The sequence below is a fragment of the Podarcis pityusensis genome (genome assembly GCF_964106645.2).
Source record: "Podarcis pityusensis genome assembly, chromosome: 7".
NCBI lineage: Eukaryota > Metazoa > Chordata > Lepidosauria > Squamata > Lacertidae > Podarcis > Podarcis pityusensis.
Window position 1 is genome coordinate 72,869,439 of NC_138031.1, and position 25,177 is coordinate 72,894,615.

At 43.5% G+C, this 25,177-nt stretch overlaps 2 long non-coding RNA genes across 2 annotated transcripts; one reads left to right on the top strand and one right to left on the bottom strand.

The window, feature by feature from the left end:
• Positions 1-8,502: 8,502 nt before the first annotated feature.
• LOC308482278 lies at positions 8,503-11,820 on the bottom strand. Its single transcript, XR_013989182.1, has 3 exons — positions 11,669-11,820; positions 11,048-11,162; positions 8,503-8,611 (listed from the first exon to the last, which is right to left on the bottom strand). It is a non-coding gene; the product is annotated as an uncharacterized lncRNA (long non-coding RNA).
• A 120-nt stretch (positions 11,821-11,940) lies between these two features.
• LOC308482188 lies at positions 11,941-24,457 on the top strand. The gene is made up of 3 exons (XR_013989129.1): positions 11,941-11,979; positions 19,279-19,344; positions 23,334-24,457. It is a non-coding gene; the product is annotated as an uncharacterized lncRNA (long non-coding RNA).
• The last annotated feature ends 720 nt before the right edge of the window (positions 24,458-25,177 follow it).

Consider the following 25,177-nt stretch of genomic DNA (forward strand, 5'->3'; position numbering starts at 1 on the left):
GTTTCTCTGCATGACGAAAACATCATCATGGCAGGGATTTCTCTCTGCGCCATAATCAGAGCAGCTTGCTGAAAGATGCTAAAGCATAGAATGCAGGTTAATAAATACTGCAGTTAATATACACACTAGTTGTGGTGGTGGAAGAGACGTCTCTCCTTTTGGAAGGAACAGCCCCATTAAAATACCCATCATAATTTTATACGTCACTTAGGAGTTGGCAACCTGATTCCACTCAATCACAGGTCTGTCCCATTCCGTTTTGTGTGGCTCTTTTGAAAGAACACACAAAAGTCTACATTTGTGTGCACTTTTTGTGCACCAAAACTACATTGCGTGTTCAGACCTTTAAAACTCCCCTTAAATAAATTCACACAAGACACAAATTTTGGTTTGATTTTTGGCAGAATTTAGGCCACAACTTTATTGATTACAGCAAGTGAGTGGTTGCATAGGCTCTGGTTCGACTAGCTCCCTGCACCATTGCAGGTAGCACTGACCCAGGGCACCAGCATAGGTCAGCCTAGGGTGAACACCTGGATAGGCGGAAAGCCGGGAACAGACTATGTCCACCACTGAGATGTCCCCCTGGACTCTGGCACGGGCACAATCCCCTCACAGGGTTGACCAAACCATTGAGTCCCTGGATTCCTTTAACGGAATACCCTTCACATAGGGATGGCGAGACCATTCTCTCATCCCTATCACATGAACCAGAGCCTATCCGCAACCTTACAAGTTGTGACAATTTGCTATGCGGCAGGCGAAACCCAAATGGCAACAGCCAATCAGCCAAGTGGGGAAAATTCCTGCCGTGCTCCTGTCCCAATGACAGACAACACACGACGGCATAGCAAGGTCAAGCGCACAAGCCCTAAAAGTAGGGAGAGGTGGGTGCGTGTTCCCATGCACGCACTGAAAGAGGAAGCTCTGGGTCACGTGCATAGGTATATATAGGTCTCTTGATCCGTTTAGCCTGCATCCCATTGGCCTGATTGAACCCTGCATCCAGGGACCTACAACTGGGTGTTGTGGCTGTCAATCATACCCACCCACAACACAGGGTTTGGTTGCCAGATCTCAATGCAACACGTGCCCTCTTTAAGGGAGGACACGATTTGCAGAATCCGGAAAAGTGTGCAGTCAGAATGGGAGTTGTGCTTCTGATTCAGAAGTCAGATTTGGGAGTGTTGGATCTAGTCAGTAGTCTGCAAAAAGTGGCTGAATTAATTCCCAACCCATTCCTCCCATGGCCATTGAATTCATATCATACACACATGCATATGCACAGCTGCAGGGCTGTTTGCAAGGCCACGTGCTAAACCATGTCCGTGGAGCCTACCACCTCCCCAAAATGAGACATGACAACAATGTATGGGCTTAGGCCTTGGAAGGTACCACTCTCAACCCCACAGGGGCTGAGGATGTGCAGGGTAGTCAAGTGCAGTGGAAGGGGACTGTAAAGCATGAACTTACACAGCATGCCCTCCCACTTCACCAAAGCCGGGAGTTTGATCTATTTGCCGCCGCTCTAGGGTCAGTGACTCCCACAATCAGCCCTTTAACGGGCCCTGCAAAAGCCGCCGTGTGGGGGATGCGTGAGGATGTTACCCCCCATCTTGAAGATAGACTATAGGATGTCGAACAAAATCGCCAAAGTTGTGACAAATTACTATGGGGAAGGCAAAACCTACTGTGATGACCTGGGATTCAGACTCAGAGGTTGAACCTGAGGAATCCCAGCCTGCACAGGAGTCCCCACCTCCAGAACCAGCTGAGCCGGGGCTGGGGCCTGAGCCTGAAGGGTCCTCACCTGTGCTGGATCCTCAGGTGCAGGCACCAGCCGAGTCTGCAGGTGCTCCACTCTCAGCCCCATCAGGAGAAGAAGAGGTTGCCTCTGGGTCCGGTAACCCTCCAGCCTCTCCTGAGCTATAGAGGCTCAGGGCAGAGAGGCGGAGGGAACCACGTTCCTGCAGGAGGAGTTCTCACCTCCAGGCCAGGAGAGGCAAGTCACCTGTGGACCGGGGCCACCCTATGCCTCGGGGCAGATAAAAGACAGTCAGCCCCAGTCCCAGGTTGTGGGAGCAACCTTGTTGCTAGCCTGTTCCTGCCTGCACCCTGTCCTGCTCTTCTGCCAGATTTCCTGACCCCACCCGACTCCCTGCCTTGGACCCAGCTACAGTTTTGACGGACAGCCTCCATACCTCACCATCGACCTCGGACTGGACTCAGACCTCGCCTCTCGGTTAGCCCCCAGGACCAGCACACCTTCCAATGCAGGGAAAATTCCTTCCCAGTTCTGAATACAGCAACCATCTTATTCTGAAGAAGATTTATTGCTCAGATAAATCCTGGCGTCCAGCCCGCTTCGGCTGCGTAGCTACTGGTCAGGCTTCCGGACTTCAAAGGCCACATTCCAAAAGCTCTGAGCAACACGCAGAGATCAGCAGCGGTAAGAGAAAGCTTCAAAACTCCAGTGCATTCTTCAGTGTGCCTAAATAAAGTCCACTCAGGATATTAGCAGCTAGAAGCAGTTTTTATTTACAGCAGACTATCCATTATCTATCACAGCGAACAGCATCGTGAAAACACGTCCTCTCTCCTCAAAAGCGAAAGTAGAGAAAGAACAAAGGCTGGAGGCTCTCGGATATGACACAGAAGTTCCTCCCTCCCAACAGTAGGCAGGGCGTACACTCTGAGCTGTTTAACCCTGTAAGCTCAGGTTCTCCTCACACTTATGACCATAGCAGTGCCCAATGACCTAGGAAGCAAGAGATTAACCTGCAAAAGGAAACCATGTTATATTTTTGGAGCGGGTCAGGTGGGTGCATCTAGCAGGAAGAAACAAAGTGAGTATGGGCCGAAAAACATTGGCCCCTTTTCTGGCCCTCGCCCCACCCCCAGCCAGCAGCCCATTGTCCTACTGAGATGGGGGCGGGTCAATGGCCACCCTGCAAGGCGGGTATCACCTAGCCAGGTAAGCCCACGTGGTGTCGTAAACCTCCACCACCACCTCTTGGAAGTGGGTGAGCGGAAATTCTGACCATGCATTGTGACAGAGGTGATATCTACTGACATAGCAGTTTCATGCCATTTATTTCTTCAAAGAATCTGCAAATTGTGTTTTCATAAGGATGTTGAGAATCCCACAATAAGTGATCCCCAGTCCTTCCATAGAGAAGTACTGTTTCTAGAATTCCATTCCAGATTTGTGGAAGGGGAATACAGTGGTACCTCAGGTTACATATGCTTCAGGTTACATACGCTTCAGGTTACAGACTCCGCTAACCTAGAAATAGTGCTTCAGGTTAAGAACTTTGCTTCAGGATGAGAACAGAAATTGTGCTCCGGCGGCGTGGCAGCAGCAGGAGGCCCCATTAGCTAAAGTGGTGCTTCAGGTTAAGAACAGTTTCAGGTTAAGAACGGACCTCTGGAATGAATTAAGTACTTAACCCGAGGTACCATTGTATATATTCAAAGTAATTGAAGGCCACAGCCCATGGCAAGCATCAGCAGAGGGCCTTTTGGGTGTCCTGGAAACTACCCAAAGATGTTGGGTGCTGGCACCAGCTTTGGCCGAGTCCTATCGGTTTTAATAGTCTATGGCAGCAACCCCCAATCTCACTTTCCAGGGAGCAAGCCCCACTGAATTCAAAAGGACTTCTGTGTAGACATCTGTAGCCTTTGTGTGTAGACATGCTCAGCTGCTTGGTCTACCTAGAGCTAATGTAGGAATAAGTTCATACAGAACTTCCTAGAAAAAGGATGCTTATTTATACATAGGACAGGGGAATTCCGCAGTGTCTGCATCTTTTTTGAAATCAAACACACATGAGTTTTTAAGCAAGACATTTGACCCATGGCGTACCAGCCAGAAGCAAAAAGAAAAGTGGATCTACATGAGCAAGATTGTGCGTATTGGTGCTCAGTTTTAAAACAAATGACTCTCTTCATCGAGACAGTGTTAGGCTCATAAAGTACTTTAAATATCTACAGCAATACTCTTTGAGATGTTCTGCTTCAACAGAAAAATCAAATATTCACAATACTGTTCAAAACTACTGCTCTGAAGCAACATTTTGCCCATTTGCATCTATTTTTTATTTATGCAATCACTGCAGTTAAATATGTCTCAAAAAGATATCAAACCGTGGAAGGAAATCAAAGAACGAAGCTTATAGTAAGAGGGCTCCATTTTAATATGAATACAGATGGCCAAAACCTTGCTTTCGCATCACCAGTGGTCCAGGGTGCATTGCAAACCTTAACACAATTGTTTAACACAATTCAGCAACTGCACAAAGAACAGGCAGAGGCATTCAGCACTGGTAACATATGCAGATATAAACGTTTTAGCATACAGTTGAAGAATATAGGCGTCCTTAGAAGCAGAAATCACAATAGCAAGATTGAAGCCTATCTTTAGCCAACACAGACTCTCAGATGATTCTCGGAAGTCTATCAACTTGCTGTGAATGTGAGTACATGGTAGTCAGTTAATTACCGAGCCTATCCAGTGGCTGTGGTGCCAGCAGTTGCATGCTCACATAGCTGCACTGTGGAGCTTCTCCAAGTGGTTCCTCTTCTACAATCTGGCCCACTTAATGACATCAAGGAGGCCCGCTATGATACATTTGCAAACCATTTCAAAGATAAAACCACTCACATCAGGTCACTCTATAGCCACATCCAGAGCTCTGGCTGTTCCTGTGCGGTTGGATAAATTTGAATTATTGAAGCTTGAGGACACAGACAAGGTGAAACCCCCTTCATGTAAATGTAAATTCGACCTTTTCACCTCTCGGCTCATTGCATTGAGCAGAAAGGGATTGACCAGCTTGGTCCAGGAGAAGATGAATGCCCCTTGGAGAAAGGTGTGGTTCTACTTAGTTTCTGAGAAGCAGTTGAACCGCTATCTCTTCTAAGGCTTACTTTGGATGTGGAAAGCATTAAGTAATGATCTGTCATTTGCAAATATTCTGTTCGTGTTCCCATGCTCACAAGGATGGGTGGCATACAATTCCAGCCATGCATAGATGAGACTGAGTAGAAGTTTGGGTTCATGCCTGATTTGGCCATGGAGACTGCTAATGGATGTCCTATAGCAGAAGAAACACAGGAGATGTGTGAGCAAGTTGATTCTTCTAGACTAGGGATGGGGAAGCTTTTCCACCCAGTGGGCTATATGACTTCCTAGGGGGTACATGTCAGGGATGTGAAAGGCCAGAGGCAAAAAGTAGGTGGGACAGTGGATAGGATGGATATTTGAGCTTTTTCTGCAAGTTGATTTGAGTTTAATTTTTGAAAACAACATGTCTCTGGTTAGGGAGATTCCAAAAGGCCATACAGAGAAGTCTCTCTCTCTCTCTCTCTCTCTCTCTCTCTCTCTCTGTGTGTGTGTGTGTGTGTATGTGTGTGCCAGTCTTCTGGGAATACGTGGAGCAGAGATTTTTTTAAAAGCCAGAGTAGTCTATGCGCAAAAATGGAAAACACCAGAAATCCCAACAAAGGAGGAATGAGTACTCGAGCTACCAGAGTACTCAGAAATGGCAGAAGTCATAGCTAAAATAAGGAATCAGAAAGACGAAATACATATATGGAGACCCTATTCAGTCTAAGAACGCAATACAGCCAAACAAAATTTCAAACAGGTTTTGACTTATGAACAACAGCAAGAAAATAGAAAATATTGTAATATGGGATTTAGGTAAATAGGTAAGGTTAAGAGGTTGAACAGGCAGCAGGGAGGAGAAAGATGTAAGGATGAGAAGCCTCCAAGGTAAATAGATTTTGATGTAAATTGTATGTTATAAGATCTGAATGTAAATCAATGTAAAATAATAAACTTATTTTCAAAAAAGAAGTTTAGAGGGATGCATTCAGCCCCCAGGCCTGAGGTTCCCCATCCCTATTCTAGACCTCACAATGACCTCTGATACAGGATGTCTCTAGGGGTATGAGGTAGCTTACTGTTTTGTCAAAGGGAAAGAATTCAACCCTCTGAGTGGTTTTTTAAAATCCTTTTCTGTAATCCCCCCCCCCCCCCCAGCTCAGAGATATCATTTCTGAGTACTATTCTACCAAATATGACTACACCACTGCATTTATGATGTCAGCTTCTCTGAGGCATATTGAAGTTGTTAATGTAAGGATAATGTGACAGTGTGTGCTTTATTGGTCACCGGTCCAGTTTAATCATTATTTCTTGTCATCGGAACCAGCAGTAGATCATGTGCCTTCACTTTCAAACACAGCACTGCCTTCTTTTACCACGTACAGAAATATGCTGGCAAAGCCTTCGTTTGCCCCTCGGATCGGATTTTCTTGGTTGACATATGCTAATTTCTGCTTGCCACTTTGCATCTCTCGAGAAATGAAAGCATGAAATGAGCAGCGACGTGCAGGGATGCACTATCACCACCAACAGAATTCTGTGCCAAAACGATTGTTCTCCATAGGTATGGCTTCTTCCCACAAATAGCAACGAAGGAATGTACATCATGCTCATGGGAGGTCCTTCGCCGGTTCTCAGCAACTTGGTGCGATGCTTCATCAAATATCTTATCTCCATCACAGATTACTGGCTTAATCATCTCCGTACTTTACTTAAAGACAGAGTTATCATGTAGCATTCAGAGCATAAGGTAAAGGTAAAGGGACCCCTGACCATTAGGTTCAGTTGTGGCGCTCATCTCGCTTTATTGGCCGAGGGAGCTGGCTTACAGCTTCTGGGTCATGTGGCCAACATGACTAAGCCGCTTCTGGCGAACCAGAGCAGCACACAGAAACACAGTTTACCTTCTCACCGGAGTGGTACCTATTTATCTACTTCCACTTTGATGTGCTTTCGAACTGCTAGGTTGGCAGGAGCTGAGACTGAGCAACGGGAGCTCACCCCGTCATGGGGATTTGAACCACTGACCTTTCGATCGGCAAATTCTAGGCTCTGTGGTTTAACCCACAGCACCACCTGTGTGACCACAAATTGAGCGAGGAGGAGGAGGTGGTGGTGGTTTGTAGCAAAATCAAACTTGAACAAGAAAACTTGCCGCCCTGAATCTATCATAGCAACCTCTCCCATCCCCATCACCTCTCAAGACATTTTGTAGTATGACACTCATCATTTCTGTGTATTAAGCAATGCTAATTAGAATTGTAGTCCAAAATACCCAGAGGTCAGAAAATTACTTTTACCATTTATTTATTTTTTTAAAAATGAGAAGCTATAGAAAAAGTTGCATTTCTATTGTGTGCTTGCACACAAACCCTCCAGTTTCTTCCTGTGAAAGAAATTCAAGGAAGCTGTCAAGTCTTATGAGGCTGCCATTTGTGGAATGCTCTCGCCAAGAATGCTTGCCTGATCTTTCATTACATATCTTTAGGTGCCAGGCAAAAGTGTTTATTCAATCAGCCCAAGGCCTGGTCACAGAGATTCTATGAAGATTGGAAAAGTATGTTCAGCAGAGGGAGGAACAGCTGAATATTAATCTAGATTAAACATTTGACGAATTTGAAGAATTACTGTATACATAACTGACAGATGGATAGCTGTAAGACCTTTTTACCCATTTCTTTCATATCTTTCTTTTTCTCTTTTATTATTACCTCATTTAACATTTCCTCATATTGTATTTCAGTAAGAATATTCTGTGGCTTTTTAAATACGTTTGTGGGAGTGAAGATCTTGGTTTCTTTTTTTGTTCTTGTTCTATAATGTATATTCTTTTGAGACCTCCGGGTACAGGGCGGTATATAAATTCAATCAATCAATTTTGTATTTTTATGCTGTGAACCACCCTGTGATCATTGGATTAAAAAGTGGTATGCTAATTTGATCATCATCATCATCTGAGCAACCTATAGATTTACAGAAATTGGACGAGAAAGCCACACATTTTGGAAGAAGGAATTCTCCATGCAGTCAAAGTTTAATTCATAAACTGCATGTGGCATGAATTGGTTCATGTTCTGCATTATGTTGCATACAAGCTGAATTTCAAAAAAATAAAATAAAATGGTAGAATTATAATTAATGAAGGATGTAATGAATTCATAAGCAGACATAAAGGAGCCTGTTGCATTTTTTTTTAATGCAGTTATGAAGATTCAGCAGCTCAAATAGTCATTCTTTTCAGAATTCACATTCATCCTGATCTCAGCAAATCTTGGTCCAGTTCCAGTTGGGGTGGGGGATAATTGACTGATTGTATACACCCTGGGAGAGACATCTTTCTGTCTTCCATAAGAGTTACGTAATCAAATACCCCCTGTGTGTGTCTGCTGGTTATGACTGCCAAACAACACTTTGATTAGCAGAAAACCACACCAAGCTTATCAAACTACGTAACCACCAGGCCTGTCAAAAAGGACTGGCTAATGATGGTGTTTGTAATGAGACCCAGAAGGGCAATTTTCCCTGCCGTGTGATTCCTCAAAACCCCAAAGCAATCAAGTAAGCAAGTTTGGGAAAGCTGGCAATAAACACTTTGCTATGAAACAGATTCATTTTATATGGAGAATTTTAGGCACTGGAGAACCGAAAAATCAAAGACATCATTATGAGCTTTCCTCAGTAGGTCATTGGAGACACTCATTTTTGGTCCTTCAGTGTAACCTATACAGAGATGAAAAGGGATCCCCAAAATTGATTCTTCCTATAAAATTACTTTCATAGATTCCACGCTAGGACTTTAATTCCAAGGGCACAGTATTCCTTTTCTGCCTAGTCATACTTTTAAAATTCAGTATCATTCTGCACTCCAGTAGACTTGAGACTCATTCCGTGATTAATTGCAGTATTTAAAACACCAGTAGAAGCCATTAAAAAATGCAGCTTAAAATTTCCAACAGATTTCTATAAACATATATGGTTTTATGCTGCTCTTATGGATGGTTAATAGCTCTGTAGGAAAGTGCACACAGTAAAAACAGCACAGTTTAAGAGGTATCAATATTCTGCCAAGATTAAAGCAAATCCCAAGAGCTCCAAGGCCCAATCCATATGCTACAGGTTTGAGGTCATACCAGCATGCCTATGGATGGATCTCATGTTGAGACAAGAACTTCTGGAGGGGATGGGCAGAAAAATGTGCAAAGTTTCCATGTCAGTGATACTGGCTCCCATAGTTGGTCCTTAGGGTGCTCTAGATCAATAGCTAAATCAAAGGACATTACAGTCGTACCTTGGTTGTCGAACACCCTGGAACTTGGATGTTTTAGCTCCCGAAAGCTGCCAACTCAGAAGTGATTGTTCTGGTTTGCAAACATTCTTTTGGAACCCGAATGTCTGACAGGGCATCTGCAGCTTTGATTGGCTGTGGGAGCTTCCTGCAGCCAATCGGAAGCTGCGGTTTGGTTTTAGAATGCTTTGGAAGTGGAACGGACTTCCGGAATGGATTCCATTCGACTTCCTAGGTACGGCTGTACGTATAACTGGCTGGTTTCTCATGCAGTATATTTTTACTCAAGTTCCGTAAGTGATGTTTCAGGCATCGTATGCGTTTGCTACTTTTCATGCCTCATGCTTTATATTCAAGCCACCACCCTTGTCTTTTCTCATTCCGTGTTCACTTTGTTATTTTGAGAGATAGATAAGCATCCCAAGGCTCCCCTCAGAATAACCGGGAAATTACCTGTTCTTTGGGGGAGGGGAGAAATATCTCAACTCTCATATTTAAAGGTAAAGGGACCCCTGATCAACTCTGATATTTATTCGCAGCTAATCTGAAGTGAGGGCTTTGAAAATTATGCCCCTCTCTGGAGCGTTTTTTAATGGTTCCATATGGGGCAATCAACTAATGGAAGGAAGCCTAGAAAGTTGGGGAAAGGGACCTTTAACAGCATTTATGACCAGTGGAAATTGCTCTCTTCCTGATGTTGGAAATTGCCTCGGCAGCCTCTTTTGCCCCTTCCAAAGAGGACATAAAACAGCCTTCTGAAACCTATTGGCTGAGACAACCCAGTCAGATGAGTGGGATACAAATAATATTTTTTTAATTATTATAAGGCTCTCCAAGGCTACAACTTTCATCAGCCTCAACTAGCATGGCCAATGAACTGGGATGGTGTGGGTTGTAGTGTAAGAATATCTACAGGGCACCAGGTTGGGGAAGGCTGGCCTAATGGAATGGCTTCAGTTCACTGGGTCCAGTAGGAATGGCACAAATGGATTGTAATGGGAGATTTCAAGAGTGGGTTCTGACATCATCTTCAGAATTTCCCCCTTCTACTGTGGCATTCTCACCCAGCTTGGATCAAAATCTGCAGTGAAGTAAAGATTCGAAGCTTTTTAAGGTTCACATCCATTCATTACTCAAGACTGGCTTGGGAAAACTTCGCCAATATTCTAAGTTGTTTCTCTCCACATTGTCAGTATTTGCAATGTAAGGTTGTTGGGGCAGGAGCCTAGCTGCTTTGCTTATATTATGCCATAAAGCATCACAAAATATTGATGGTACTACAGAAAACCATCATCATAAATACGCACAACCAACATATTTGTGTTGATTTAATTCACAATGCTGCAATTGACCTTGGGCTATTCTGTTCCGCTAGTAGCTTTTTAACCTAACAAAACATTTAGTTGATGTAGTTGCAAGCAGACCACAAGCATTGCTAACCACAGATCATTAATTTGTGCTTGCAGCAACATCCTCAGGCAGGTTCATAGAGATGTCCCTGAACTTTGCCCTCTTGGACTGCATCAGAAACTGTAAGGCTTCCTCATCCACGATGACCAAGCTTATAAGGTGTCCAGAATGTGGACAAGTTTCTTCCATCAATTGTGAAGCAGGTCAAAAAACAACACTTAGAATGCTGTTCCCCATTGCCCTTCTCAGATTTCTGATGGGTGTAACTCTTCTTCTCATGTTTGAAATCAGAGAATTATAAATGGTCAGATGTATGGGGAGACCAACTTCAATGGACCTTCAAATTCCAGACAGTAATCTAGCCTTTCCAGTAGCCCCAACACCTGGCACCTTAACTTAATCATAAACATTTTTAGAAAATGAAACAGCACTGGGTCAACTCCGGGCAGTTGCTCAATTACATCTTAGCTGGGATTTCAGAAACCATTAACAAGGATCTTTAATGAACACCTCAACATGACGGTTTGGATTTCCCTCATGTAGATCTTTCATGCTTGTGTCAGATGCTGTTTTAAACTAACATATAAAAACAAACAACAAACTATGTGTAGAAACAAAGATTCCTCAGTCAAGCCGCTGAAAAGACTGAACATAGGACTCAGCTATACAGCTGCAAATATTGTGTTTTAAGTGCATTATAGAAATGTGACACCAGATGGAGATGGTGAGCTTAGGGCAAATTATATATATATATATACACCAAAACATTTTCACCGCATTTCTTGTGTGTGTGTGTCTAGATTCCACCACAGTGAACAACAAGCTGAAAAAGCAGAAATATTGTGTGAGGGTGCTGTCAGCTGCTCCCAGTTGGTTGCCCAGAAAAGTATAAAGACTTTCAGCTCTGCCTGCTCCTCCTTTCCCATTATTTCCAAACTTTCCCCCTCATCTGCCTCTGGGCTGTGATCTCCCACAAACACCTGTTGTAAATCTATACTGTCTTCCGCTTCCTCCTCCCTGGAAGGGTCAGGATGGGGAGGGGGTCTCCACCATTCCTTCTCTGCTCAGTCTCTGACAATTACTTTTCTTTAACAGTGGAAGCAGGTTTTCAGATTATACAAAGCTCTTCTTCAGGCTTTGATTATGAGAGCAAAAAATGAACATCCAGTAGTCTAGATAGAAACAACTGGGTAGTTAGGCTGATGGTTACTTGGTTGCAGAAGTTTACTTGCCATTGCTGTTGGCATGGAGATAGTCTAGGTTGAATGCAAACAGGCCATTCTGATGTCATGTGTGATGTCACAAAGAGGATCTGCTTTAAGTCTTGGTAAAGCCAAAAGCAGTCAACAGTCAGACTGCATCTCAGCACTGTCAAGATGGATCTCCATAACAGGTGATGAATAGTTTTATTTGGGGGATGTATTAACTTTTACTATTGGGGGGAAGTTTTAGATTGGTCTGCCAGTTTGTAACCCATCAAGTTGAGGCCAATAGATATACATTCACAACCCTGCACCCATCAAATAATCAACTTTATGTGTGACTTTGGGACTGATTCATACAACCACACTTACTTCCTCCACTCTATAGCAGCTTTTTCTCTGTATTTGAAAAAAATAATCAAGAAGGAGAAGATAAGGAACCAGGAATAAGTGCTGAATGAGTATGGTGAGGACCTAAGCTTTACAAGTGAGGGGGCTAGGAAGATGGCTTTGTGGTTTAGCATAGGAATGATGGGTGCTGCTTCATATTATTGAATTTCTGTTCCACAAAGAATAAGACTTTGAGCTCTTTGCTCTTATACTTTTAAGGCTTGTCAGATTCTGGAAGATGGAGAGTCTGGAATGCTTTCTAGTGACAACATATTAGCCAGCTGCTGCTCTGCCTCTGCCTTCTCCTCACCCATCATTTCCCATCTTTCCCCCTCCTCTGTCTCTGAGCTGTGACTTCCCCCAAACCCCTGTTGTAAATCCATACTGTCTTCCTCTTCCTCCTCCCTGGAAGGGTCAGGATGGGGAGGTGGTCTCCACCACTCTTCCTCTGGCCTGCCCCTGACATATTGTAAGGCAGACAAGTGTCAAAGAGAACCAAATCTTTACAAGGAAAATCATAGTAAGCACATTATCTAAGCAATTCCATTGGTAAGAAGAGTTCAGGAAGTTGTTTGTGAGCACCAAGGCTTAGAAAAGCATTGAAATACCTTGATAAACGCAGATAGTAAGCAAGGATGCAATTTCGACTTTCAATTTGGACTTTGCTCTTTTGCCTTGTCTGGAATGATGTGTTGCGACTAAAATGGTTTCCACTTAGATTAAAGTCATGTTTACACACAGAAGAAGCTTTTGCTGTGAGACATGGATTTTGTAACTAATTCATGCTCATTTGGAGCAATTGTAGAAATCAGAGATATGGCAAAACAGTATAGAACTGCCCTTTGCTGACCTTTCCCTAGGCACATGTCTACAGCTATTACACAATTCACCATACATAACTCCATGCCCTAAAACATTTCACTTACTGAAATTCTGTCAATCAAGCCAATATTTAAAAAAACCCACACACACAGGGAAAGTTTTTTCCGTTTTCAGTTTGCAAAGTCCAATACCACAGTTAAGTACAGGCCTTCAGACTGGAACAGCACCAAAAACTACTTACCCCTACAGTGAGACGGCTTTCAGTCAAAACTGCAAATTGAGAAGGAAGGTAGGCATGGGACTTTTGAGAACTATGTTTGTGAATTCATTTTGCACGTGTGGTTTTCATTGCATGGAGGAAACCAGTGTGCACTGCCCCATCTGGGGGCTTTTTTCCAGCCTTCCACATGCTGAAGGTCAAATGCCTGTTTCATAGGCATGGGAGCATAAGTTGGCAGTCTGAATCATTGTTTACCACTTCTGTTCCTTACCTCTTGTTTATTAAAAGAACAAAGGAAACTTTTTGAACATCACTCATGCATATTCTTGCCCTGCCTACTTTGGCTATGTGTTGTATACCCTCCAACATTCCTCAGTCATTCTTTTCTACATCACTGTCCCCCCACATGCCTTCCAAAAAAGCACACTACTGATAGAATACAAGAAAAGGATGGGGCTGGCTGAGCTACCCCAGTGGGACTTACTTTTAAGCAAACACACATGGTTCAAAATGAGCATGGTCCAATCTGTAGGCTCCGCCAAGTTCAAAGACAAGTTTGCTCAAGTCTGAAATCTTATACACACACACTCTCATTCAAGTTAGTGAGCACACAAAGGGATCTGCGTCCCCTTTAAACTGTTAAAAGTGGGAATTTAGATACTATAGGCTTCCAAGGAATAAGACTCGAAATTTTGGTTCTGAGCTGCTGAATTTCTGCCTTTCATACATCTACTCTGCTGGAGGGGCAGTACCAGTCTATATGCTCAAGGTTAGCTTTGCATATATCTATATACATGATGGTGGCAAGCATATTCACACACTGGACGGGGATTAACACAGGCAACACGCCAATGGCTCTGGTACAATGCCTGCTTCCTAGCAACTGAACTCAGATGGACAACACTCTCACACACATGCTTCCGAGTCTGTTACAGTGCCCTCACATTCAAAGCCTTGCATTGCTTCTAGAGCCTAACACAAACATTTATTTGCAACCTCAAAAGGGGTTAATCCAAAAGCTTAAGACACTTATTCACAATGCAGGCCCAATGGCGTTTATGCCAGTCTTTTAAAAGACCACACAAAAGTTTAGTAAAGGGGTAGGGTACAAAAAACCCAAAAACACCAACAACCAGTCACACTACAGAAACTTGCAGCTTTCCAGTTTAAAAAGTTGTTGAGGGTCTTCTGTGGGGAAACATGGCTGGAAAAGTGGGGGGACGGTCACTGGCCACATCTCAAGGGATCCTGTCTCTCCTGGGCCTGTCTGGGGACCAGCCAACCACCTGCCCGCTGGGGTGACAGAGTGTGGCCTAAAGCAGGACATGAGACAGAGAGAGAGCAGCTCAAGCAATGGAGGGGGGCAAACGTCATAGTCTCGTTGCTGAGCAACAATTTGCAGGGCTCAGTGGAGTGAGAGAGCAACCAACTAGAAGTGTCTCTGAGGTGTACTTGCCTGGAGGAAGATTCAGCATCTGAAGTCAGGTCCAGTCCTAGGCATGGGCAAACAACAATCCACATGGTCAGACAGTCCAGGGTTCAGGGAATCTGAAGATCATAGGGTCAAGACAAAAGGAAGCAGCAAGGTAGGGCCAGGAACTACAAGCGTTCTTACTAGCATCTGACTGCTGCTGGAAACTCTGCTTAAGAAGGCTGAAGCCAGCTGAATTTCGTTAGTACCTTCTCCTCTGAGTCCTTGAAGGCTGATCAGTTGCAGGTGGAGTCACTCTGTCTTCTCTCCCTTCAGGCTGCTGTTCAGCAGGTGAAACTGGCCCATGATAGGAAACACCACATGCACCAGCCTGTAGCCCATTATGAAGTGAGAGAGAAAAGTCCCTACAAGGCCCCCTTTCTGCACTCAGGGAAGCCATGCCAGGCAACTGACCTCTCCTTGCAGCCCTGGTACTTCACCTCCACTGGCACCAACTAGCTGAGCAGGCACTCAGCCACCATCTTGTGCTATGCATTTGGTGCTGGCCTCTTGCAGGACAGAGGAAAGAGGGGAGGCACTCGGGATGGTCAGGAGGAGCAGGAGTGGTGGCAGTGAGGCAAGATGGTGGTGGAACCTGCCATGCTGGTACCCCCTCAGCCTGGGTGTTTAATTCCGGGCTCTGACAAAGTTAGAAGTTATGACTTAAGGGTTTTTGTGGTGGTCCTTTTTTTTCAGGGCATGGCTTTGCTGTATAAGGTCCCATCATCCCTGACCACTGGCCACGCTGGCTGGGGTTAATGGGAATTGCAGTCCTGCGACATATGAAGTGCACCACACTGGCTACTCCTGCCATAGTTGATATTGAGCTAGATGACATGCATGGGGTGTTATGGGAGGGGTAGTACCTCGGGTGGGAAACACAACCTTCTTCTAGGGTAGTCTGACCACCTTAGATACCCTCCTGCACTTAGCTCTCAACTATTGCTCCCAGAAGCTGTCAGCATACGACAGTGGCCACACCCCTAGAGATGGCTTCAACTGGCCAGCTAAACCAGGTGAGGGTAGTTAATGGGTCTCCAACCCTCAGTGAGTTAGGGACTTCCCTCTGCATGTGAATACAGGCTCTGGCGAATTGAATGTAAGGGACTCATAGTGGACCCTACAGACAAGTGGACGGTTTCTGTACGTGCTGTAGAGGGAAGTGAGGAGCAGATGGGGATCACCAATCTGGGAAGGGAGCCCACTTAGGAGAAGAAAAACTCTGATCCTAAACCTCCATTGCCTTGAGGGATATCTTTAGGAGAAGAAAATGCTAAGGAGTAAACCAGGCATAGGCAAACTCTGGCCCTCCAGATGTTTGGGACTACAATTCCCATCATCCCTGACCACTGGTCCTGTTGTCTCTCAAAACAGATGGATGCCAACAGATGGACCAGTGATCTGATCTGGTATGAGACAGCTTCATCTGTTCCCATATACTGTGAAAACAGATTTTTTTTTATTGCATCGCTATTAAACCTTTGTCTAAACCATTAATACAAACGAAATTAGGAGTAGCAGCAAGTATTTTGCAGTACTGTTTCATTCTGACTCAGCTGTTAAGTCATCTTTAATGAGTAGATAAATCAATAACCACAATGAGCTTTGGAGGACACGCTGCTAAGCAAGCTACATATCTGGGCATTGAACGATCGACATGCAATCATAAATATGTTCAATAAGTGATCATAAATATCTTCAATATGGGGAGGGGAATCGGTGCATGCAGCTGTAATGCTTTCATGATGGAAAATCATTCTCAGGGTACCTATTTGCAATCTTAAAATCCCTTAGATAAAGGCTCAGCGTTAAGCAAGTTATCTGTAGCTCCAAGGGTACTTTGACATATGCATAATCATTGCCAGCATGAATAACATTCAAAACACTCTTTGGGGAGGCACGCTTTTGGCATTTTAGGGTTAAGCAAGTGCCTTCCTCTCTCCACAGACTGCAGTAATAAGAGTTTGAGGCTAAGAGCTCCCAACAAAGCAATCTGCAGGCCTGCTGAGAAGGGAGCTTCCTCGTGCCTTTTTACGACAAGCACATCATCCAGTTGCTATATTATTGATAGATTAAACAGGCACAGGGAGCAGTATGGGGGTGAGGGAATAAGCTAACCCAAAAGCCAACCCAGGGAAGCCACAATTAGTTTTTCTGAGTCTGTATGCTCAAGATTAGCATATTTCTTCATGGGAGAGATAGAACTATTAGATGCATTTAATCACTTCCAAGAATGTATGTCTGTAGCAATCTGGCTATTATTCTAAGGAGGAAAGCAACGCAAAGGAACACAGGAAGAGACAAGTGTTCTAAAGAGGGTGCCTCACAGCAGGTCAGAATTACATGTTGCGTGAGACAAGAGATAGCCATTGTTTTCAATAGCCCTGTGTCAGATTTAGGACAGTGTGGTTGGTTGCCTTGCGCAGGGTGCCAAGCCAAGGGAGTGCAAAATTGAGAAGATCCATAAGTGAAAAGATCCATTTGGGGGCACCATATTTTGGGCTCGTTCAGGGCACCATATCACCAAAGATTACCAAAGTTTGCCTCTGAAGTGTTGGGCTCAACACTACTCCCCTGACATATCTACAATCCCTCCCCCCATGTTGTGAAGCCATCAAATGAGTTATCCCACACAAAAGAAAAATTCATGGCCGGATGACATCATGGCATGATTAACTGATCCTAAACACTAAGGGAACAACATTTTCAATAGACTAGGGTCACAAGTGACTGTAGTGTTACTTTTCCAGAATTTCTCCAGCATTAGTAAGTGACTTCTTTCATTAATCATCAGTTCAATTAAAAGTGCAGATTGAGTCACTACATATTCCTGGCGAAAATTCTACTTATCATCAGCACCTTAATACTGCTGTGAGGAGGTTGCAAAAAAAGGGAAGCACAGAATGGAGAATCAAAGTTTCTGTTGTTACAAGGCAACAATAGAGTCAGCTGAATACACCAAATGCAGCCACATTGCCCACACTGCCAATAATGGAATTTATCTGAGAGTCACAGCATTTGGCAGGAGTGAAAACTTTTCCAAAGCAGATCTACTCTCTGTGCTACTTTCTGGCAGGCTCCAAAAGGGTTCAGGTAATCAAATGAGCCATGTGGAGCATGGAAGAGGTGGTTGGTTGGTTGACTGGTTTTTACTTTACCTCCATGCCCTGGAGACTTTGAAGTGTGTAAGGCAGGTTTCTAGTTTAGCCACTGGGACACTCATTCCCAGCAAGAAGATGGTAAACACACCCCTGTCAAGACAGAAATACTTGGGCTTAGTGGGATAAACAAGGTGGAGCAGATTTAGACTCTTCTCACACCTTGGGATGTGCAGTTCCATAAGTCATCATCCTGCACACAGACCAATTTTTCCCCCTCCATCTGACCAGTGCTACCTGCAAAAATTTGATTTTGCTGGCCCTCAACCCCCCCACCATGCAGCAAATGATTTGTTTTCCTACAGTTCATAAAGCTTGCATTTAAACATATTCACTACCCTTTTATTATGTAATGAATTGTGCTCAGGCAGTGCCTGTTTTAACCTTGCTGCTCAAGAGGAAGAGGATTGTGGCAAAAACACACAAAAAAACCCCACCACCTGTCAAAACAGTTTCCATTGTGAAGTAGATATTCTGGTACACTTCCTTTTCTTGGGAGAATGGGACTCTGCATAACTAAGAAGTTGGCCAATTACAGGTGATTTGATGCCATAATAGCTAATGTTAGTGGTGTTGTCTGGAAGCAGTCATGTCAGTATAACGTACATTATGATAACATATGAATAAAAATTTCAATTTGTAGAACCAGCCACCACTCATTAATTCACCACAAAACATAAGACGGGGTAGGCAACCTAAGGCCTGTGGGCCGGATGCGGCCCAATTGCCTTCTCAATCTGGCCCGTGGACAGTCTGGGAATCAGCGTGTTTCTACATGAGTAGAATGTGTGCTTTTATTTAAAATGCATCTCTGAGTTATTTGTGGGGCATAGGAATTCGTTCAATTTCCCCACCCCCGAAAAAATATAGTCCAGCCCACCACATGGTCTGAGGAACGATGGACTGGCCCATGGCTGAAAAAGGTTGCTGACCCATGACATAAGATGAGGAGGTTAGTTCCAAGTTGCACTCTGGGGTTCCAGAACACCCAAAAATCATGTATATATGCAAATGTGGATAATTTCTCTGACATCCCTACTCACACCGAAAGGCCTCTGATCTATTGCTGGGGGGGGGGGAGAGATATCTCCATTACTTCTGAACTCTGTGATAGGAACTTGATGGTCCCCAGCCATACTTTGACATTCCAAAACAAGAATACAGCTTGGCTATAGCTATTGAACATACTGTAACCCTAATTTCTATCTATATCTATGCTGCAATAAAACACAGTGCTTAATCTCTACTTTGTAAGGCAGTTGTAGAAAGAAGAATGAAAATAAAAGACATAGTGGGAAGAACCTTTGAATATGTCTATTTAGCTAATATGCAGACCCTTCAAGTGTCCCTATTTTCCAAGGACAGTTCCAAATTTGCAGAAGCCATCTCAGTTTCTAATTTGATCCTGGAATGTCCTGCTTTTCCTTAGGATGCCCCTCTTTTTACTGGAGAAATGTTGGAAGGGGTGGAGTTAAGCGACCCCCGAGCCAAGGAGGTAAGTAACTATACATCCTTTAGAAGACATCTGAAGGCAGCCCTGTATAGGGAAGTTTTTTTCAAAAAATATTTAAAGTTTTATCATGTTTTATATATATTGGAAGCCACCCAGAGTAGTTGGGGCAACCCAGTCAGATGAGTGGGTATTATTATTATTATTATTATTATTATTATTATTATTATTTCACTTGGGAAGACAGGTGAACTAATGTCAGTGTACTGGAAGTGGCAAAGATCACTAATGTCAAAGCAATGATGCTTAAACACCAACTTCATGTGGGATGTAAACACAGGAGCAGTCAATGACAACATTCCTAGAGTGTACATGTTAGAACATGGGGAGGGATGTCTGTCCAGCAAGCAGGTAAACTTCCTGGGGACGGACTTCCTCCGCATGTGACCAGAGGTGGGTGTGGCCTCACCTGTGCAGGTAATGACAAAAGCACAGGGCAGGCAGCCATCTCTCTCTCTGCCATTTTCCTTCGATGAGGAAGCATGTAAAGATGCCCTCTTGGCTCTCAGCCAAGAGAGGAGATAAGGTCTATCTTGCAATAAGATAGACTCCAAGTATATGTAACTTTTTAAGCCAGTCTGCCGTCTGGGATCATATTGTGAACAGATCGTGAGTAAACTCTTTTATACTTTTATAAAGACTGTGTTGTGTCTTGTATTTTAAGAGGAAACAAAGGGGAAATTACCAGAGTAATTATTATAGAGGTTCTAGCGAACCTGTGCACACGTTACCGTTGCGCACTTAAAGGGGAATGTTTATAAACTCTGCTGATATTTTGGGAACTTGTTAGGACAAGTTGGATAAGGATATAATTAGTCAATATATCCTCTCCTGCACCCCAGAACATTCCCACACTTCATAGGACTGGTCATGTGGTTCGGATACCTTCCAAAGCAACTACTCTATTCCCAACTTAGGAATGGAAAGCAAAATACGGATGGACAAGAAAAGAGGTTTAAATGTGCTGTCAAGGCTAATCTAAAGAAATGCAGTATAAGTACGGAAAATTGGGAAACACTGGCCTCTGAGCGCTTGGTAAAGGCTCCAGCCTTTACCAAAGGTGTCATCGACTTTGAAGAAGCAGGAACTCAGGATGAAAGGGAGAAACAAGAGGAAAGCATGTTTGGCAAATCCTCACCATGATCAACTCCCACCTGGAAACCTTTGTCCCCACTGTGGAAGGATGTGTGGAGTCAGAATTGGCCTCTACAGTCACTTACCAACACACTGCTAAGATCATATTGGGAGACAATCTTACTCAGTTGAAGAAGAAGAAGAAGAAGGAGAAGAAGAAGAAGAAGAAGAAGAAGAAGAAGAAGAAGAAGAAGAAGAAGAAGAAGAAGATAATGATTAAATAGGATGTCCCTATTTTCATCAGAGAAATGTAGGAGTATGTAATAGTCATCAATGGCACAGTTCAGAACCATGCAAGCCAGACTCCAAACATACAAGCCTCCAGGCGGAATGCCTGGAAAATGTTGTGTGTGTGTGTGTGTGTGTGTGTGTGTGTGTGTGTGTAACAACAATCTCCCCATAGAACAATGATTCTTGGCCAGATGAGTGGATGAGCCTGCTCCAGTTTAAAGAATATTTGCAGATCTCCAGCTTACAATGCTTTCTATAGAACACAAAGTGACATAGTCCTTACGAAGTGCACTGACGGTCTAATATTGGATGAGAAAGCAAACAGCAATCAAAGTGCAGGTATGGGTTTTTGATGTGCATTTTCAGTGTCGCTTAGCCAAAACAAGACTGATGCATTTAAATGTCAGCTTCTTAAAACACAAAACTGGCACTGGAGAAAGAAGATTTCTGACAAAATATATTGCAAAATTTATAAACTTAGTAGCAAAATCATAGTGTGATATTATGGAATGTGTTAATATAGGTCCAGTATTTGGAAATAGTACTGTGGGGAGGGAAGGGGCAACAAAATAAATTAAAGGACAAAGGAAGAGAAATTGCAGTTCAGGGACTCTAGGTCTTTTCTGTTCCCTAATTTACAGGGGGAAAGAAAACAAGAAGAAAAGTATAAAGCAGAACAACCTATGTGTAATTCCTGAGAGTCATTAAAGTACCGTTGAGGAAAATGTGTAGCATTACTCTAAGGTGCATAAAAGGTACTACAGACACATGAAAGCGAGGTGGGAGCTTTCTGCGGGAAAATGAGCACACTCCTCACAGTTCTGAATTACTGTACTTTAGCTAATATTGTAATAGGAAGCTGACAGCTGAGAAAAAGCAGATATGGGGATAAATTATCCCATGCCAAAACAAAATATGTTCACACTGAAATGTGTATTTTGGAGAGAGAGAAATCTTTCAACAGATGCTTCATTTTGGGCACTCTTTACATTACAGACCATATATATTCCCCAGCAACTACTGCATACATTGTACATCACAGCCAAATTGCACTCAATAAAACATCACATTTTAGCAACTCACCTCGTCAAAGGCTCTTTTTGTCAACATTCTTCATCATGTTTTGTTTCCCCCCTCACATTTCCACGTTCATTCGTCCATCTGCAAGGAAATCAAGTGTAGCTCTATCATGCTGTGTAGCAGGGTTAGGAGAACTTAATGGGTCTCAAGAGAGTCTCTGGGTTCATGGAGTCTAGTTACTTTTGAGGAAGCTGATAGCCCGTAGGGGCAGAAATAAGTCTTAAAATCTGACAAAAGGAACAGATGAGGTGTTGAACGCATGGCACAATGGGTTCTTATTTATTTATTTATTTATTTAGCTAGCTAGCATTGCTGCTTTTTTGCATCAAAAGATGGGAAACACAGACTGGCCTTTGCCCAGACGACATGCTCCCATAATCTCAGTCCATTGAATGACAAGCTACATGAACAGGCTAAGTAGCTTCAAACTCATGTAAGGAAACTAATATCTGAAAAAAAATAAACCAGCAACAAACTATCTAATGATAACTTGGGGGGGGGGGCATGCTTATAGAAAAAAAATGGAAGAGTGGCTGACTGGGTAGGCCCATTCCATGTACAGTGGTACTTTGGGTTAAGAACTTAATTCGTTCTGGAGGTCTGTTCTTAACCTGAAACTGTTCTTAACCTGAGGTACTAATGGGGCCTCCCGCTACCGCTGCTGCGCAATTTCTGTTCTCGACCTGAAGCAAAGTTCTTAACCTGAGGTACTATTTCTGGGTTAGCTGAGTCTGTAACCTGAAGTGTCTGTAACCTGAAGTGTCTGTAACCCAAGGTACCACTGTATTCAACACCTCCGAGAAACAAAGTTCAGGTGAGAACCAACTGTTCCTTCTCTGGAGGTGATGAACACATATCATGGCAAATTACACTAAAGCTATGGAACCTACTTGGTGGGAACAGCTGGCCACTGCTAAAGAACTTGTTGTGATATCTGTTACCCAAATGCTGCCTCTGCTGAGGCATACTTCTGTCATGTTGGATAAATGCTGATGGGTTTTCTCACACAGCTGCCGACACACACCTCTTGCAGAGGAGCATTGGAAGCAAATGTTGCCACAGACCTAGTAGAACATGCTGTAACACGTTAAGGAACGAGCAAGTGAAATTTTCCAGAAGCAAGCTGTGTGCAATCCCAGATCCAACTTGCCAAGGATGAACTAGTCACTTTCTTCCTAAAGAGAATTTGGGTGAAATGAAACTAAAAATGAATCTGTTTGATTGTTCGAATCCTGTTGATGGATGCATTAAGTGCTCACTTCACATCCAAAGCATGCCATTCTTTCTCAGGGAATGTAATGATCAAAAAATTGGCAAAATTAATTCATGCTGTCTATGGGTTATGGTAGAGGTTTTCAACCTTTTTGAGTCCATGGCTCCCTTGGCCAGCTACATTCTTTCTGTGGCACCCCTGTGGGGCTCAGGAGCCCAGTTATGTCACCCTTTGCCTGCAAAGCCCCTCACCCTTTTTTGAACACCCTGCCTTGTGAAGTGTTCCCTCAGCCGCCTCTCTTCTCCTCTCTCCTTAGGAGTCCTCTGGGAAGCCGTTGCTGTCGCCCCTGGTCTCTGAGCTGCCTCCCCCCACCCCAAAGAGAGGTCCCTCCTCACATTGCCCCACAGGGGCCTGGGAAAAACCCCCTGGCCAGCCCCAGAGGCACCATTCACCTGGGGTGCTTGAAACCAGAGCAGCTGCAACAAATAGCTGTGCAAGCCTTTGGGAGGCAGAGCCATGAGAAGGCATCAGAGGAAGGGAGGGAAGGAAAGAGGGACAGTGGCCAGTGTTGCCCATGGCACCCCTGACCATCATTCAAGGCACCCCAGGGTGCCATGACACACTGGTTGAAAGCCACTGGATTATGGAATTAACCTTCAGAATGAATGAAAGATCCATCTCAAGGACTACCCTATCTAAATGAGAAACACATATTTAGCCACCAAAAATGCTTTGAGGTCAGAAACTCTAATTTCAGGAGTTACAGCCACTAGGAGCAGAACCTTAAAGGACAACAGTTTTAATGACACTATTCAGCAGCTCAGACGTCAGCTTTTGTAAGGCTGTTAACATCTTGTGCAAGTCCCCTGGTGGAGTCCTATGGACCACTGAAGGATATCAAAAAATGCCCCTTTAAAAAAAATGTTTACCCATGAATGGGCACCCACTAGTGGACAACATGACACAGAAGAAATGTCATTAACACTTTTCTGAACACTGACCACCAAGGATAACAAACTTGCTACCATTTATGTACAATAACAACTTACCCTTAAACAAAATCTTAGCAGACTAGAAGTTGAACTTCTGACATTGCTAGAGATACGGATTCTTGCAGAGCACCTCAGCTTCCGATGCTGAAATTTCACTCTCTGTGGCTCTTCTCTTGTGTCAGGTTCTCACCTCAATACACTATTTCCACCCATAAACTCAGGGGTGGACTTGGGTAATCTTTCATAATATGGCGCCCTCAGTGAGGCCAAAAGTTGGTGTCCCCCAATGGACCTTCTCAGTTACGGATCTTCTCAATTTTGCATCTGCCTGCTACACCACCCAAAATCCTGTGCGGCATGAACCACTTGGGCTGCACAAAGTGTGTGCTTTCTTCCCACCCCAACCATGTTAAGAAATCAAACACTAAGGTTATCTCTGGAACTGCTCACTGACCATTTTTAATGCTCACCATTTTTATGTGTAAGTGATCTTTTCAAAATGTTATTCCTGCTCTCTGACAGAAACGTTTAATAGCCAAGAACTCCTCTGACAAATTCTGGGTGGGTGGGGGGAAATAAGCCCCACTTGCCTTCCAAAAGGGCATTAACCTATAATAGGAAGAAATTGAATTTCTCAGAAAAGTCTGTGGAAATGTCTAAAAGGAGGATTTGACAGAACAAAAAAAATTAGCTAAGTGGCATATTGGGAGAGGGATTAAAAATCTAAGCAACCTTATTTGCAAAAGCAGTGCTACATTTAATAGACTTTGGCATATAAAATATGTCAGTTAAAACACAAGTAAAAGATCAGATGTCTATATACTCCAAACTGGTGGGTGTAAAATTAAACAAGCCACTTAGAACTTTTGAAAAAGGTCACACATAACACAAGGTTGCTTTCATGTATGCTATTTTCTATTTCAGACAAAGCTAACAAAAACATATAAATCAGAGACTACATTAAATAATCTGAGCTTGTGCTTGTCGTTTGCTTCTCTTATTACTGTTGTCACTTACATTTCCATTTCAAATCTTATGAGTTTTGTGGCAATAGAGAGAACTTCAAATGGAGTCTAAAGGACTATCATGAAGGAGTTATGCAGGTATAAAGTTAATGACACTGCTGTTCACCATTTTATAGAGATTCATGCCCCTAGCCAAAACTAAC